Source organism: Talpa occidentalis, unplaced genomic scaffold (genome assembly GCF_014898055.3).
Source record: "Talpa occidentalis isolate TD23 unplaced genomic scaffold, MPIMG_talOcc4v2.1 talOcc4.7, whole genome shotgun sequence".
Lineage (NCBI taxonomy): Eukaryota > Metazoa > Chordata > Mammalia > Eulipotyphla > Talpidae > Talpa > Talpa occidentalis.
In genome coordinates this window covers 92739590-92757480 of record NW_023605083.1, presented here as the reverse complement: position 1 = coordinate 92757480, position 17891 = coordinate 92739590, and the positions used below count along the sequence as shown (strand labels likewise).

The following is a 17891-nucleotide window of genomic DNA, read 5'->3' as shown; positions in this document are numbered from 1 at the left end:
TGTGGGGGGGGGGTGGTGGTGTCAAGGCCCCATCTGCACAGCAGGGATGCAGGCCTTTTAAAGGTTAAGCGCATGTACCCGAAGAAAATAGAAGTAAGAGGAGGAAGTGGGGCGCTGGGTCGCAGTACGAGAAGGAAGCGGCTCGTCGAGCTTCCCCTTTCTCCTCCTTCCCCGAAGCCCCCACCCCACGCCTCACCCCAGCTCCGCCCACCCCTGCTCCGGTGCCAAAGCCGCGCTTCCGCCCCCCAAGGCGAACCGCACTTCACTTCAGAGGAGTCGCTGACGCTGGGCGCTAGTGTCCCTGCGCCCATGGTCGCCCACCCACCAGGCGCTGCCCTTCCAAGAGCAGCCCCGCTCGGGCCCGAGGGCCGCTGCGCCGACGCCCAGCGGGCGGCCGCGTGGCCCGGCGAGGCCGGGGCGGGGCCGGCTCCAGGCCCGCCCACCAGGTGGCGCGAAGGCAGGCCCGCCCCCAAGGCGGCCCCGCGGCGTGGCCCCGCCCCCAGCGCCTGGTCCCAGCGCAGCCCGGGGAAAGATACTGGGATTCGCCGCGCTGCTCCAGCCCTGGCGCTCCGGTCCCGACAGTACCCCGAGTCGCAAGGAGTCACCGCTGGAGGGGGGCTCGGCACCCGGCGGGGACTGCAGGTGGGTGGCGTGGCCTCGGGGACGGTCGTCCAGGGCTCGCGCGGGGGCAGAGCCGGAGCGGGCTGAGGACCGTCGGGGAGCAGCGGGATGGTCGCAGCGGCTGCCGCGGGATGGTTGTGCACATCCCACTGTCACCCCGCCCTGTGCTTAGGGCTCACCGGCTCGGCGCGGGGTCCGCGAAGCTGTGTTCCCTATAATCCCGGAGACAAAAGGGGCGGGCGCCCGAGTCCGGTCGTCTTCCTTATCTTATGTAGGTCGTCACTGCTGGACGCCTCCGTGCGGTCTGCGGGTGGCCGGTTAGAGGCGGGTCGTCGGGTAAAGGAGTCTGCCCCTCTCCGCCTAGGAACTCTCTTAGTGAGCCTGGCAACAGGAGTCCTTTTGACGAGAGAACCTGGGAGGCCTAGCGGACCCCTTGCTAGGGAACCTGGGCTTGCAGACAGTGGCAGCTCTAGAGAACCGCATGCTTGGGGCTGTCAGAGGACCCGTGTTTACACCTTGGGCATACCTGCCTGACTCTGTGTGTGTGTGTGTGTGTGTGTGTGTGTGTGTGTGTGTATAGGCGTTTGCATGTGCATATATTTGCATGTGCCTGTCGGCTCATCCCAGAGATGGGGTAAATAAGCAAGAAGTTTAGGTCAGTAGGAGGGAGAATGTTGGGAGATAAAAGGAAGGTGAGATGAAAGCAGCAGGATGTGGTATCAAGTGAGTTAACAAGCCTCTAGTGCTGAGAGGAGGGGTGGGTTTAAGCAAAATGAGGTCTAAAAGTAGGCCAGTTCTGCCTGAAAGGCCCCTTCTGGGTTGTTCTTCTCATCCACCCTACCTGGGTCCTATATCTTCCCATTTGCACCTTCCTTCATCCCAGGCTTGAACCACCTGGTGGGTGAGGCACTGGATCCCTGAGCTTGTTACAACCATACATTCTCCAGGCCCCAGACTTACAGCACAGTTTTTCAGAGGTGGCATCTGCAATCTGGACTTTTCTAAAATTTGCTTAAGCTCTTTAAGTGATGACATTGGAGCCATTGCTTGGGAACCACATGTGATGTAGAAAGACCTGAGTTCCAGCCAGACCCAGCTGTGTTACCTGGAATACCTTACCACTCCTCTCTTAGCCTGCTTTTCCATCTATAAAATGGGCCCTGATAGCATCTGCACAGGACATGGGAAAATTAAATCAAGAAAGTATGATGAGGTCACTACACATAGGAGCTGCTCCCTGGGCCTGTGCAGAGTGGGCGCCAAGGGCTTGCCTGCTTCCTCAGCATGGCCACATGGTATGAAGACAAAAAAGAAAGTTTGGCATGGTCACACTTTTTCTGCTTCAGGATACCCTCTCCTGCCTTTTGAAGCATAAGTAACCAGGACTATGGGGACAGAAAAGTTTGGGGTCTTTGGGTGCTGTACTTCATTAGGGTTTTAAAAACTATTCCCTTGTGTCCAGCTTAGGTGGGGGATGATTAATTATATTTTCTCCGCCAGCCACAATGGAAGCAGACCATTTCCTCCCCAGCCCATACATCTCTTTTTGTTACTTTCAAGAATAATAGGGTGGATTTGGGCTTAGTGGAGCCCTAATGAGGAGGAGGCTTTACAGCTCCTTATCAGTTCTTCTACCATGGAGGCTGTGAAGGAGGCTGGCTGATGGAGGTGGTTCCATAGCTCCAATTTAGTCATTGATCACAGGTCCTGCTGACTGAGAAGAACTGGTAGCATGTGTGCCTGGGCAGCCTAGTGTAGAATTATTTGATATTTAAAAGAAAGTATTAAATCATATGCAAGTGCTGTATTTCTAAAGGTAAACACATTGGGGCCCTAGACTTAGGTGCCTAGCCTAGGCCCCTAAGGACTCAGCTGTGTAGACTTGACCTTCATTCACAGAGGCTCACCCCAAAGGGTTGTGCTAGCTAGCCCTATAGGATACCTTTGAACCAGAAGATTTGTTTGGCTTAACTGCAGGTGGAATGAAATCCTGGATCAACTTGTTAAGAGAGGAAGCTTCTGGAGGGCCAAGGTAGAATCATTACCAGCAGCTCAAGAGAGAGATGTTAATTTTCATTTTTGAGCTTCTGGCACAGATGGGGGAGACAAAGGACAGACCAAGGGGAAAATGAGACAATGATAGCAAACACATATTACCTATTAGGATAATTTGAAGATGCACATATTTTCACATTTTAATAATTCTAAAACCAAGATGCATCTTACCATCTAGCATCTTACTATTATAACAGATGGCTGGCTGGCTGGCTGGCTGGCTGGCTTCCTTCCTTCCTTCCTTCCTTCCTTCCTTCCTTCCTTCCTTCCTTCCTTCCTTCCTTCCTTCCTTCCTTCCTTTCATTTATGTACACAAGAACTGGGGTACAGGCCAGAAGTGTGGGGGTGTCAGAGGACTCACCAGAGACAGAGTGGGGAACAGGACAGGCGGATTGACTGATATACACTGCTGAGGGGAGCAACAGGCGAGTCAGGAGAGGGATCCAACTCGTGCTGCAGTGGCTTCATAGAGCTGCATCTTAACCCCTTGCGCCACCAGGGAGGCCCCAGTGTTTCTTTCTTGATGGCATGCAAAATAATGGTGCATCTTACATTTGATGGTAGATCCTGTTAAATGCAATATATGTTTTACAGATTTGAGGGGATGCTTTATACTTACACACAGAACATGTCATCCCCGTAAGTGCATTTGCAAGCATTAACTTTTCCAGGAGCCCTGTTTTCTAACACCAAAACTTTTCATTGTATCCAGCTCTAAAGGAAACCTTTATAAAATGTGTTTGCCTTTAGAAATATAGCACTTGCATGTGATTTAATACTGTCTTAAAAATATCAAATAATTCTACCTGCCATTCTCAGTACCTTGGTTCTGCTCAGGAAGCATTTTCTATCCTTTCTCTTTTGTCTTTCTTCTTACCCTTTCCTCTTCAGCTACAATTTCATGGTGTTGGGTACTGGGCTAAGAACTTCATGTCCTTTAATCTTCATATCCGCACTCTCAGGTAGCCACAACCATTGTCCCCATTTCATGCATACACAGGCTTAGAGCCAGAGCCACAGGGTTAGGAAGTGTCAGAGCTGGGCTGACTCTGGTGTTGGGTTTTGACCAGAAATGACCAAGCCAAGTGGTAGCCTATGTGTCCTCTAGGTGTGATGTGTGTCTCCTATAGGGCATGACTTTTGGAACTTGAACTGTGACTTTTCTTGGTCTTTTCTGTTTACTTCTAGGCCTGCAGCTAAGGTTTGGAGAGTTGGGGCTATGAATTAAGTGACTTCCAGATACGTGAGATATAGCTGTGGCAGAGTGGCCCCAATAGGAAGGTGGAAGCTACTGAATGGGAAAAAGTGGGTGGCTGGCAACACAGGGCAGACACTGTGTCCTTTTTGAGTCTACTGGAGTCCTAGGCTTTGGGCTTTTGTGCTTGTTCTCCTGCCTCCAGCCTCCCTCCATTCCCAATTCATCTTCTCTCCTACCACCACATGAAGTAAGGCAACAAATCTGAGCAAATCACTTTTCAACTGTAAACTCTCAGAGCTTCCCTTCAGACATGGCCCAGACCCCTGGCATGACTAGTAAGGCCTCCCATCACCCAGTTCAGGGCCTCCTTCATCTTCTGAAGCTTGAGGAAGCCTCTGTGCCTGTATCTTTACTGTTCCTTCTCCTTACTTTTCCCCCTACTTCCCCTAACAGCCTGGCAGGCCATGAATCCATCCTTGGATACCCACTCAAATCTCACCATCTTAGAAGTCTTCTTGAAACCCTCTCCTCACTCCACAGCACTGAGCCCCATCCTTCTGTCCTCACCTGCCTTTTATGCCCTCCTACCAGGTACTGACCATCTTCAGTGGAGTAGGGCTTGATGGCTTGTTCACCAGAGCCACCTGATGCTCAGCGTGGCTGTTAAGCTGTCACCATGAAATTCCCCAGGATCATAGACAGCAAGTCCACACACACCAATAGTGGAAGCTGAATGTAGGACTGGGTGGGGGGGTGAGGAGGGTGTGGTCAAGAGGGAGTGGTGTGCTTTTCATTTTCATGTCCTGCAGAGTTTTCTTGCTGCTGACCTAGGCAAATGAGCTTGTGTGGTTTCCTTGTTGAGGTGAGGGTGGGGGGCAGGGCTGGAGTGTGAGGTCTGCGGGTGGCTTCCAGGTTTCTACCTCCTATGGAGTCAGGGAACCTTGTTTCTGCCTCTTCTTCTAGCCTTGTGACCTGGGGTACAACCTTGTACCTCTCTGGTGTCCATTTCCCCATCCACATGGATCTGTGGCACTAGAAGCTTCCTGGGGCCCCTTGCTCGCCTCCAACATTTCATTCATTGGCTCAGCACTTCAGTATGAAGCACCTTCTGTGTGTCAGGCATATGCTGGGCTCTGGGGATTGTGAACAAGACAAATAATGTTCTTGCTCTTGTGGAAATTAATCTCATGTGAAAGACAGTAGACCCACATATTACTTAATTACAATCACGAGAATTGTGGGATACTGTGAGATGATGTAAAGGAAGTTCTGTATACTCTGGGGGTTAAGGAAAAACTTCCCTAAAGAAGCTAGATTCAAGTTGAGACTTGAGAGATCAAAATAGAATAAAATAGTATTGCTAATAATAATAACACCTGATATTTTGCAAATTCATTTTAAGTGTTCCTTGGGTGCATCCTCTCAGGTATTGTTGTCAACAACTTTCTGGGGCACTGGGCTCCCTGTCTTGTGAGAATCAGGTGAGAAAAGCCCTGGCAAGTACCTGGCCCAATGTTTGGCATGGACCAGGGGCTCACATCCTATATCCCATGTCCTCCTTCCTTGCCACTCCCCCCTACTCCAAGGTCTAGCTTCACCACCCTGGGTCATAGATACTACTACAGGGCACCTTCCTTTTCCTGTTCACTGCTCATCACCAGAGAACATGTTTCATTGCCACCACCTCTTCACAGGAGTCTTCTGCATTTGCAGTATCATTTTAGCCCTTCTCTCCATTCACAGCAAAGGGATCCCCATCCACAGTGTTGTGTGCTGGGCCTTCCTTCTGTTCCACCGGGAAACATCTGTTCTTACAATGTTAAGAAACCTTGGCTTTTTTGTATTATCTTAGAAGTCACTTCCTCAGCTCCCACATCTTCTTTCTCATCCCACGTTGTTCTTCCCAGAACCATGAGGTCCCTGCAGATATGTCACTGGGTTTCAGGTCTGAGCATCTGTTCCTGAATGGCTTGGTGGTTTCTACTCTTGTCAGGCAAATCACACAGCCACTTCCAGAGCCTAGCTAAGCAGCCACCTCCTCATTTGTGCGCTAAATAGACCACATCTACCCCTCCAGCTGTTAAAGCAGAGTTTCAAACTCTCTATAGATAATGGGCTTCTTTGAAAAACTGATAAAAGCGATAGATCATCTCCTCCAGTAACCTGCCCCCGCAAAAGCAAATGCACATCACAGCCACGCACACAGTTTCTCTCCCTCTTCCTTCCACAGTTTTGCATAAACCTCCAGGATCTTCTCAGACCCTCACAATCTACCCAGAAACCCCAGTTAATAACTGTTCTCTAAAACAGGACTTTTTTTTGACTCACCCCCAGCATAGCTCCACACAGGAGTAAACTGTTGTCGGAGGCAAACAGGGGCTGATGATGATGATAATAGAAACCTGCAGACTACAGAGGAGCCCCTGGTGATTCACTGGTGAGACATTGGAGCAACTTGTATGCTACGAGTGAGCCCTTGACTGTTCACCAAGCCTTTGCCACGAGTAAGCTTTCTGGATTTCTCAGTGAGTCTTGAATTCAGCCCATTTCCAAGGCAATTAGAGAGCATGATTTTGCTGGTGGAGTCCTTATAAAGCTCTCTGCTCCGCCCTACAACTGGAGAACTAGATTTAAGGCTGGAATGAGTGACAGAAAAAATGTGTTTGTGGCTATTCACATGATCACGTGAATAGAGACAGTCGAGGAAACAGAGGCAGCCGCTGCTGGGGTGTTTCAGCCACAGGTATTCACAGTTTCCCGCCTTCCCGGGACTGGCATGAGTATGTGTCTCTAATGTGGTCACAGTTCTTTAGAGCCGGGTGCCTTGAAGTCAAGTGCCATGTGTGAAGGCAGTTTTCTTCCATTCCTCATTTCTAGGGATATCTGAAAGCATGAATGGAAGTTAAGTTTGTTAAATACTTCCTTAAGCATCTGCCTGGAGATTCTTGTATTGTTTCACCTTGAGAGAGACATGTGTGGCCTGTTGTGTCATTAACTTCTTTATTTTGATCTCTCCTTGTACTTCCAGAATAAAGTTCATTTGGTCAAGGTTCTTTTAATGCAGTCAGATTTGATTTGCTGTGATTGCCTTTAAGATTTTTGCATCTTTAGTCATAAGTAAGATCTGCCTCTATTTTCCTTTTCGGTACAGCTGTTGCTAGATTTTTGATGCGCTGGCTTTGCAGTGATTTTAGAAGCATCTCATCTTCTCTGGCATCCTGGGACAAGGCATGGACCAGGGGGATGATCTGTTCCTGGAAAGTTGAGAGAATGGCTCTGGTCTTTAGATCTTCTGCTGCCAGGGGTGGGGGGTGGGGGTTCTTCCCAAGACTTCTTCACCTCTTCTCTCTTCCTCATCCTCACATTCACACTCCTATCACCTTAGAGCTCCCAAGCTGGCAAACACCTGAGCCATCTTTGGTTCTTAGCATCCAATTGTGAGTAGTCTGAATAGATGATTAGCAACTAAATTTTAGGTTTTTATTTTTGATTCCTGGAACCACATATGATTGTTTTGATAACTATCAGAACTATTTACAGAACTTTTTTGTTTTTACTTTTTTTTTGTTTTGGTGGGACCCTCGCTGGTGGCCTGGGATCGAATTGGCGCTGCAGAGGCTGCAGGCAGCCTCGCAACCCAGGGCTCAACCGCTGCGCCACCAGGGGAGGCCCTTAGCATCCAATTGTCAGCCTCCAGTTCCCCTAAGTCCTTACTTTATGTGCCCATAAGCTACCAGGCAGGCCCATTTCTACATTGAGGTGGTTAGATCCCTTCGGAGTGCAGTTCCACTACAGGTGCTACATTTAGTAGGGCAGTTGATAAACCACTTTATATCCAGAGAGCTAACCAAGCTGGTGATGACGCCTTGCAGGGTTAAGAAACCCTGATTTTTCTGTATCCTCTAGGAAGTCACCTTTCAGCCCCCCACATCATTCTTTCCTATCCCAAGTTGTCTTCCTAGAACCAGGAGGTCTCTGCAAACATGTCACTGAGTTTGAGGTCTGAGCATTTGTAAAGAAGTGGTGATATTTTCCTCTGAGAAGAAAACACAAAGAAGAAGTAATAGCTATCTTTAGATGTTTGACAGGTAGCCACCTTTGGAAGAGATGAAGGCTTGCACCTCCAGGATGGGGCACATCCTCCAGAAGGGAAAAGGGGCCAATGAAGGACACTGTAAGGAAGTAAACTTCAGTCTGCTACAGGGACGATCTTGGAGAAATTCAGAGCTGATCAACAATGGAATTGTGGTAGTGAGTTCCCCGTCAGAGGAAGTATTCAAGGAAAAAACATGTCAGATGTAGAAATGTAGTCATGAGAATGGAGGCTCATATGGCTCCATTTGTAAGTCTCTCTGCTAAGTGGTCATGTCTGACTGGTTGTATGAAAATTGGTTGTTCTGTGAACATAATGTGAATTTAAGAATTTCAGTGGTCTTGAATAAACAGATCCCAAAGCTGGCCAGTTCCCTCACAAATCCCACAGTCCTGCTTCACAGTCTGTTCCTGCAGAGCAAGGGCACTTGGTGATTAAAAAACCTCAGCCATCCATGGTGAGAGACCCTGGAGCCTCACCCACATTCTGTGCTGGAGCCCATGGGCTTGGGGTGATGGTGGGCAGTGCCCTTATTCTTGGCTCCTGCTGAAATAAATAAATTGAGACCCACTTCAGAATTAATTTCCTGAGTGGCAATTCCAGGTAAACTCTCAGGGCCAACTTATCCCACCTCCAGGTTGATCTGGGAATCAATGGCCTTTTGTTATTGGGGTTTTTAAGTCAATGTGTCATAGGCCTTTGTACTTTACATTCACTTTTGTACTGACATCTTGAGAGTTTCATTCTGAGAAAACTAAAAGCTCAGAGCTTTCTTTGGCTTCCTTTAGAGAACAGAGGGGCGGCGGTGTGGTGTTTAGACTATTGGATGGGAATAGGAGACGTGGTTGCTAACCCTAACTATCCCCTGCTCTTTGGCTCACCTCTCAGAGCCTTTCCTTCCTGGATTAAACAGACTCCATTATTCTGACATCCTATGAATTTTCAAAGTCAGCTCTCCAAGAGTCGAAGTATAGGAGCTGCTCTGAGGAGCTGAGCAGAGGCGGGACCTGCCCCTACCCTCATGGCACCCAACTCTGCAGGACTCCAGGGACAACAGATTCTCCATTCCTCAGTGGCACCTTGCCCCCCTCTACCCAGGCTCCTCTACCAGACGGCTTCCTCTGAGGTCCTTGGTTGCTTCATACTGGCAAATTCCAACAGCTTCTTTCCAATCTGCATCTCTCTTGGAACATTCTATGGCCTTTGATGCCAACACGCTCACCTGTTTCCTCTTATTACACGTACCTCCCTGCATTCCTGTGCGGGCCATAGGCTTGTCTCTCTCACGCAAACTCTCGATTCCTAGTCTTCCATGGTTATTTTCAACTTCAGCACATGTTTAGGGCCCAACTCTTAATCCACCAAATAGGCTTCCTCTGTGGACTTCCGCATTTTTTGTCTCTGGTGAAAATAAACTCCTGGTCTTGAAACATTGGAGTCATTGCTGAAAGCTCACTCCATCTTCCTGTTCTCCACTGCTTCCTTTCCACCAGGTTCTTGCTTCTTTCACTTCCTCATCATTCTCTCTCCTCCCAATTCAGCTTTTGTGACCGTATGCCTGCTCATGCGCCTTCCAGGCTACAGACTGTTCCTTGCTTCATGAGGAGATTCTTCTTATGGAGACTTCTTTGTCACCATGTTCTGAAGACTCTGCTGTTGCTCTAGCAGAGGGAAAGTCCATAGTCCTTGGTCTTCTCCATGAATCCTCACCCTCTCCTCCAGCGAGACTGCCTCAGTTCCCCCAAAACGTAACCATGTTCTTGTCTCTTTCATTCCCCTCCTGATGGGGAAACCCCCCTGCCTTTCTGACTCACCAGCACCTCACAGGCACAGCGTTTGGTGGTGTTGGTTAGTGTTTACCTGGTTGAGTGGCCAACATAGTGGAGGCCTGGGCCTCACACTTCTATGACTGACAAACTGATAGATGGGGCTACCTCTATCTGAGATCTTTGTGAGGTTAGTTCCCCAGGAACTGCATCCTGGCAGGGTGGGGTGCATCTCACTGGCCTGTGAATATCTGTCTTTGGCCTCTAGTAAGGAGGTCTCCTCTGGGTTTCTTCAGGCCCCAAGAACCCCTGAGAAACTGCTTCTGCTGAGACCCACCCCTTGGGAATTATGTTCCTATCCTCCAGGTTAGTCCTATTTAAGACAAGAAGTTGGTGAAGTCTGAGAGCAGGGGAAGCCCTGGGGAACCACCCCCAGAGCCACCCTCAGAGCTGCATTAACAGAGCCTGGGGAAGTGTCTGCTTGCAACATGGTGTTTACAAGGCAGAGGGGCTTCCTGTCCCGCCTACCCTGCTGGCTGTGGGGCAACCCAGAGCTGTGCTTTTGGGGCGGGTGAGTGGGGCAAAGAAATGCTGAGAGGATTTCCCGGGATTCTTCAGGCATCCCCAGGGGGCACCAGGCCATATTGACTCTGGAAGAGATCAGGGAGATATAGAATTCAGCTTTTAAATGGGGAGAAAATAAAGTATTGCTACCAATAATTATTAATTTGCATATTGTCTTTCGCAGCTTGCAAAATGTTTTTCACAAATGTGACCCCATTAGTTGAACATGGAACCCTTTAGAGCACAAAGAAATTACTTTCTGTTACTACTAAGCGGGTGTATGGGTCAAGGACAAGTCTTTTTTCTTTCACTTTTCTTTTTTTTTTTTTTTTAAATTTATTTTTATTTATTTTTTATAGAGGCATGTTTTATTTATTTATTTGTTTGTTTGTTTGTTTATACATGCACTGGGTACAGTCAGAAGCGCGGGACGGTGAGAGAATTCACCAGAGCCAGAGCGGGGAGCAGAGCAGGCAGAGGGACTGAAGTACACTGCTGAGGGGAGCAGCGGGCGGCAGGAGAGGTCTGCGCGCCATGCGGGACCCTCCTCCGGTGGCCGGGGAGCAGCTGGGGATCGAACCGGCGCCGCAGAGGCTGCAGGCAGCTTCACAACCCAGCGCTCAACTGCTGCGCCACCAGGGAGGCCCACTTTCACTTTTCTTGAAGGGGAGTTAAACTTCGTAGATAAAGGAGGCTTTCTAGGGGAAGGAAAGAGCAGTGTAAAGGACTCCCAGGGGAAGAAACCATTCTGATTCTGAGTTCATCCAAGATGGAGAGTGATCCCTCTCCACATGCACCTGTGAAATGAGCCACGGAGGCTGAGACTGACCTACCTGCCTCCTCAAAGGGGAATGGCCGCCCTGAGGCACCCACCCACTTGCCTGAAATTACTGCCACAGCACCCAGAAGAACACAGCTTATGTCCCTTGCTATCTCTGGGCCCCTATACAAGCATCTGCAAAGATGTGGGAAATTGCCTCAGACACTCTTGGCCCCAGGCCCCAGTGAAGGGGCAGTCCATGGGTGGGTGATCCAAAATTGAGTCTTGCCTTCACCACCTGACTTCCAACAACCTGAGGTAGTTTTCTTGTGATTCTTTCTCTGAACCCAGCAGAGAAAGGAGGCAGAACATGAGCTGCCCAGCTGTAGAACAGAGTCCCAAAGGATTCCTGTGACATCAGCATACTAGCTGGCAGGCCACTGTGTCATGGTATTAGTTTTATTTTTGTTGTTGTTGTTTTTTAAAGATTTATTTATTTATTTATTTATGCATACAAGAACTGGGTACAGGCCAGAGGTGTGGGGGGTGAAAGGATTCACCAGAGACAGAGTGGGGAACAGAACAGGCAGACTGAGTGAAACACACTGCTGAGGGGAGCAGCAGGCGAGTCAGGAGAGGTCTGCTGCACCTTGTGGGTACCTCCCTGGCTGGGGATTGAACTCGTGCTGCAGAGGCTGTGGATAGCTTCATAGATTGTGTCTTAACCCCTTGTGCCATTGAGGAGGCCCGATTTTGTAAAGTTTGCTGTTAAGTGCAAGGGGAGAAAAACATCAGGCATGACTCTGATGCAACAGCCTCCCCCATTAACATCATTTAACCAATAATGAACATATAATAATTAACCAATTATGAACACATTCTAATCAACCAAAGTCCATAGTTTACTTTAGAGTTTATTCTGGGTGTACATTGTATGGATTTGGACAAATGTATAATGCCTCATGTTTGCTATTATCATACTAGATAGTATTTTCACTGCCCTAAAAATCCTCTGCCTTTTCATCAAATAACCAGTAATATTTCTATTGTCTCCTTAGCGTTTCCTTGGCAACACTATTTTTCACTGAGTTATTTGATCTTGTTTAAGAAAGAAAAGTTTTGTAATGCCCAACTTTCATCTCAAGGTACCTTCTTGTTGCCCAGTAAGCGATAATCTCTACTTCATATACCAAAACAGTACCCTCTCAACTTGAATTGCTTTAGTACTAGCTGGCCAACCCATTTTTCTCTGAAGAATGTCTGACCTTTGGGCCTCCCTGATGGTGCAGGGGTTAAGATACAACCTATGAAGCAATCCACAGCCATGGCAGCATGTATTCGATCTCCGGCCAGGGAGCTACCCACATGGTGCAGCAGACCTCTCCTGAGTCGCCTGCTGCTCCCCTCAGTGTTTCACTCAGTCGGCCTGTTCTGTTTCCCACTCTATCTCTGGTGAGTCCTCTCACCCCCCACACCTCTGGCCTGTGCCCCAGTTCTTGTATGCATAGATAAATAAATCTTTAAAAAAAAAAAGAATGTCTGACCTTTAAATAACTCAATCCTTGCTGATGTATCATGTGGAGAATGTACACTCCTTCTGACTTCAGCTTTTGTGAGATGTCCCCTTACAAGGGAATTTTGGATATACCACAAGGTCTCTATTTAAGGTCAGGTCATCAAACATACTCCACAAATTTGGGGGAAATCCCACCAGTTATATCTAAATGACACATTAACAGACAACAAAAGTGTTGTCTTGCTTCTTAGATGACTAGTCTTGACTGAAATATTAGGCTTCTCTGTTATAGCGGAGAGATCCAAAATAGTAGTGGCTTAAGCAAGAAAGAGGTTTATTACTCTGTCATGTACAGGTCTAAGAATAAGTGAATCAGACTTGACATGATAGTTTCATAGATTAGGAACCTACACTCCTTCTAGCTTGTTGCTCCATGTTCCTCAACATGTCTTTATTCTCATGGCCCATAATGGCTTCTCTAATAATTGCCATCACATCTGCATGCCAGCTAAGAGGAGGCTGAAAGAGGTGTACCTCTTCCATTTAAAACAGTGTTTAGAAATTGCAGTCATTAATGCACACTGATATTATATTCGACAGAATATCATCATATTGTCATATTTAGCTGCAAGAGAATCTGGAAAATGTAATCTACAATTTCTAAAAATTGTATTACTATAGAAGAAGGGAGAATGGATATGGAAGGACAGTAATGAGTCTCATCCACATTTGACCTTTACCAGCTTGAGATTTTTCTGAATCTTCACTGTCATATATACATATTCTTCATTCCTTCACTTGTATAGTAAGCGTGCCTTCCAGGCCTTATTAAAAATTGATATTAAAAATGAAAGACTGTGCCAAATGGTGGAGTCAGCCCAAATAAATGTCTGTCTACAGATGAATGAGTAAATAAAATGTGATTATTTAGCCTTTAAAAGAAAGGAAATCCTGCCACAGGCTACAAATGCTAAATCAGTCACAAAAGGACAAATAATTATATGAGATCTCTAGAATAGTCAAACTCATGGAGACAGAAAGTAGAATGGTGGTTACTAAGGACTAGGGGAAAAGGGGAATTGGGAATTGGTGTTTGATGGATGTGGGATGTCAGTTGGGAAGCTGAAGAAGTTCTGCAGGCAGATGGTGGGGATTATTGCATACCAAAATGAATGTGAATGTATTTAATGATTCTTGAAGTGATGAATTTTACCACAATTTAAAAACTGGTAAACTCTCAAGGACTAAAAGTAGAGTTGTCTGGCATTCTAGGGCAGATGCCCTTATTCCTGAAGCGACCTCACTCCTTTCACTCCTTTTGGTGAAGTTATTAAGCATATGGTGAATCCAGCCATCAGCGTATTCATTCAATTTACATTTTTCTGCATTGTGTTGAGACTACAGAAGAATTTTCTTAAATTCTATTTTAAAAGCTGTTTTTGTGGTATTTTCTTGTATTACTTGTGAGTGGATCCATTCTAAACGCTAGTGGTCCTTGGTACATTTCCCAAGTGTTCATGAACTGATTCTTCATGATGTATAGAAAATATTGCTAGGTTATCAGCAGTGTATTTCGTCAGTCTGCCTATTCTGTTCCCTGCTGTCTCTGGTGAATCCTCTCACCCTCCCACGCATCTGCTCTGTACCCTGGTTCTTGTATAAATAAAATAAATCTTTAAAAAAAGAAAAGAAAATATTGCTAGGTGACCGGTGTGCTCAGACACTGGAGTTTCTAATAGTCTGCCTTTCTAATGTTTATCCAAACTGGGACAACTTTTTCTAGAGTTCTTCTCTTTCCTTATGTCTCTTTGTTCATCTTTCATTTTCTCTGATTCTTCAAAAGGTTATCAGTAGCAGTTCCCTTTCACAACTTTGGGTTTCTTTATGACTGAGATGAATTTATCCTCACATTCAATCCTCAACTCATTTTAAGCAGCCAGCTCCAGACTAACTTCAAGCCCTCTATCTCTAACCCTCCTTCCCCACCAGCATGTCTGCTCCTTTCTTCTTGCTGTTGTGGTCTTATCCCAAGACGATTTGTCATCCACTTTGGCAATGGCTCCACATGGCCCTGCAGTAGATCCTTAAGCAGTTAGTTTGGCATATAAGGCCATTTACACTGTCACCCAGCCCAGGCAGCTTCATCTTCCAGTATGATCCATATCAGACTCTATCCTTTGGTGGCTCTTCCCTAAAGAAACTATGCTGTTCTACATCTCTTGCTCTGTCCATTTTCCCACTACCTTGTCTGAATTCGCAGGGCAGCTTCTCTGTCTTGAAGACTTATCTCAGGAGTTACCCTCTTGGGGAGGCTTGGTTAATTGACCTTTTCCCTCCTCCAAGTTTCTATTGCTCTTGTTTTATATTCACCCCCACGGGGCCAGCTAACCCATTGGGTAGGGTCTAGTTTGAAGGTTATTTTGAATGATGCTGCTGTGAGGGTCCAGGTAGGTGTCCTTTGAGTACACACCTAGGAGTGGACTTGCTCTGTTACGGTGCCTGCTTGGGGTACGCACTCATAGGCATTGCTGAACAGCTTTCCCTTTGGAAATTGGTCATATCTGTTTACATCCCCATCTGCAGCTGTGAGGGTTCAGGTTGCTTCACTATCTCACAGTGTTTTCTAGCTTTTTATTTTAGCCATTCTAGTACTTGTGGCATTGAATTGTGGTTTTAATTTGCACTCTCTATGACTAATGAAATTGAGCACCTTGTTGTGTTTATTGGCCGTTTGGAGATCCCCTTATGTAGAGGGAATAGTCAAATCTTTTGCCTTTTTTTCTGTTGGGTTGTCTGTCTCTTTTGTATTTTTGTCTGTTACTGCTCTACCCCATTGCATATGCCTGCTCAGAGGCTTGTCTTCCCTTCTGACCATGAACGCCTGGAGATTCCTGGGCCCTCAGTGCCTAGCAAATTCCTCAGATGATAGATCCTGAATGCACGTTTGCTTTTGATGAAATAAACCACCTTTGATCCATATTTTGCAGGAGGACAACCGTTCTTTTTATTTATTTTTCTATCTATTTATCTATTTATTTTTAATCTTCAGAGTTTTTTATTTTTTATATTAATTTAAAAAATCACTTTTACATCATTGTTAAACAATAATTCTTCCCCCCACTCCCTCAGGTGTAGTCCTCATACAGTTTTCTTCACCAGTGCACCCGTGCACCATCACCTCAGTCCCCTGTGTTCCTCCCTCCCACCCCTGAACCCTCTCCTTCCTCCTCCCCTGCAGGATGTCTCTGATTTATAATTGTCCATTTTTGCTTTGTTGTGTTTTGTACTGTTATTTTTTTTACACTGATGTCTTATTTGGTTCCCCTATATTCCTGTTATAAGTGAAACCATCCTATATTTTCTTTTTTCCATCTGGCTTATTTCACTGAGCATAATTCCTTCTAGTTCCATCCACATTTCTGCAAATGGCATGAGTTTATCTTTTTTGGTTGCTGAATAATATTCCATGGTGTATATATGCCACATCTTCTTGATCTAGTCATCTATTTTTGGGCATTTGGGTTGTTTCAAGGTTTTACCTATTGTAAATAATACTGCAATAAACATAGTGGTACAGGTGCTCTTTTGAATCAATGTTTTTGTTTTCCTTTGGGTAGATACCTAGTAGTGGAATTGCTGGGTCATGTGGTAGCTCCATTTTTAGGAGACTGAGGTCATATTCACTGGATAAGGAGATTTTTATTTGAGTAAATGAACTTAGGTTGGACAACCTATAAGGCCCCTTTTACTCTGAATTGCTGCAATTATCTTAACTACCCGGTGGGTGACATCCATCTCTGATCAAATTTATTTCTAACTGTCCTACCTGGGCTGTTTTGAACACACAATTCAGTGACTTCTGGTCTCTGTTGGCATGTGGGGTCTGCACGAGATAATGCATCTTCTATATACTATTGCTGTCTAACAAACAACCCAACATAATGATTGTAGAAAACCACAGCCAGTTTAGCATGTTCATCAATTCAGTGGGCCAGCATTTGGGGCAGGTCACAGTGGGTTGGTCAATGATGTCTTGTCCTCAACTGGAAAGACTTGAGCCACTGGGGACTGGAACTGGAGTGCCTAAAGGGGCTTCTGCATTTGACCTGGGCTTGCTCACACTATGGCAGCCTCCAGCTGCATAGCTAAATTTCTTATGTGACAACTCAGAGCTCCAAGTGCAAGTGTGCTAGCAAATGAGACAGTAGCCACATGCCTTACTGATCTAACTTGGGAAACCACACAGCTTCACCTCCACTGTCCTCTGGTGGTTGAAGCAGTCACAAGTCCACCTAGGTATAAGGGGAGGGGAGCTAGTTTTCACCTCTCAATGGGGGAGTGGCAAAGCTGCCTTGTAGAAGAGGCTGTGGGGTGGGAGACATTGTATTCATCTTTGTCCAATACAGTCTCATAAGGTACCTTCTTTTTCCCCCGTGAAGAATTCTCATTTTGTGTTATCACTCGGCTTTGGTGCGTTTCCAGATGTCTGTTTGCAGCCTCCAGAATAAACCACCAGAGTAGGGAGTTTGGGGCCAGTGGCTTCCCTTCTCCCATTACCACCCCCTGTACAAATGAGGTCCCCCTTGGACAGATGGTGGGTAGCCAGGCACAGAGCAACTGTTCTACAGGAGCATGTTCCCTGGGGCATAGATATTGGTGTTTCGTGATTACTGTTCATTTGTGGGTGTGATAGTGATATTGTCAGGCTAAGAGTGTCCTTGTGCTGGAAGGGTGTTCACTGAAGTGTTAGGTAGACTGTATGAACTTGCTGATGTCTGTTAATTTTATTATGGTTCAATCTAATATTTAGGACCTGCTTGTTATGATGTCCACAACCTATAGCTAACACACATGGTTTAGAAAAAAGTGTGTGTGTGTGTTTGTCTAATAAGGATTGGATCTGCCCATGCAGACAGCAACAAATAGAAATAAGACCAAAGGCAAACGGAGGCTGAGGCATTTCTGTCTGCCTTCCTTCCATCCAGGACTCCCAGCCATAACCTGCCTCTGGGTGGGTTGGGGGTGCTAGTAGGGCTAAGTGGGGCCTCTGCAGGCCTGAATGATGGCCAGCCTCAGTGGATGAAGTGAGCTTGTCAGTTTTCTGTACAGAGAACTCCTGAGTCCCTATCCTGGAAGGGCCAGCAGGGAGGGTGGTGCCCTTTCTAAGTACCCTGGCCATCAGGATGTCAATGAGAACTTGGGCAGAGAAATGCTTAGGAGGCTCTGGCTATGGGTGTAGGAGGAAAAAGGGCACAGGGTGGGGGCAGCTGTGGATTACTGGAGGTGGTCAGTTCCTGGGAAGGCCATGACAGGAGCAG

At 46.7% G+C, this 17891-nt stretch overlaps 1 protein-coding gene across 2 annotated transcripts in view; it reads left to right on the top strand.

Moving 5' to 3' along the window:
- Nucleotides 1–523: 523 nt before the first annotated feature.
- The window catches only part of LOC119232047 (phosphoinositide 3-kinase regulatory subunit 5), a 137477-nt gene continuing 120109 nt past the window's right edge, over nucleotides 524–17891 (top strand). Inside the window, exon 1 of one of the 2 annotated variants that reach the window (XM_037493967.2) lies at nucleotides 524–642. The gene's annotated coding sequence lies outside the window, so the exon portion shown is untranslated. Of the gene's footprint in view, nucleotides 643–6247; nucleotides 6379–17891 lie in introns of those variants that run through there. The other variant, XM_037493932.2, reaches the window with a different exon arrangement.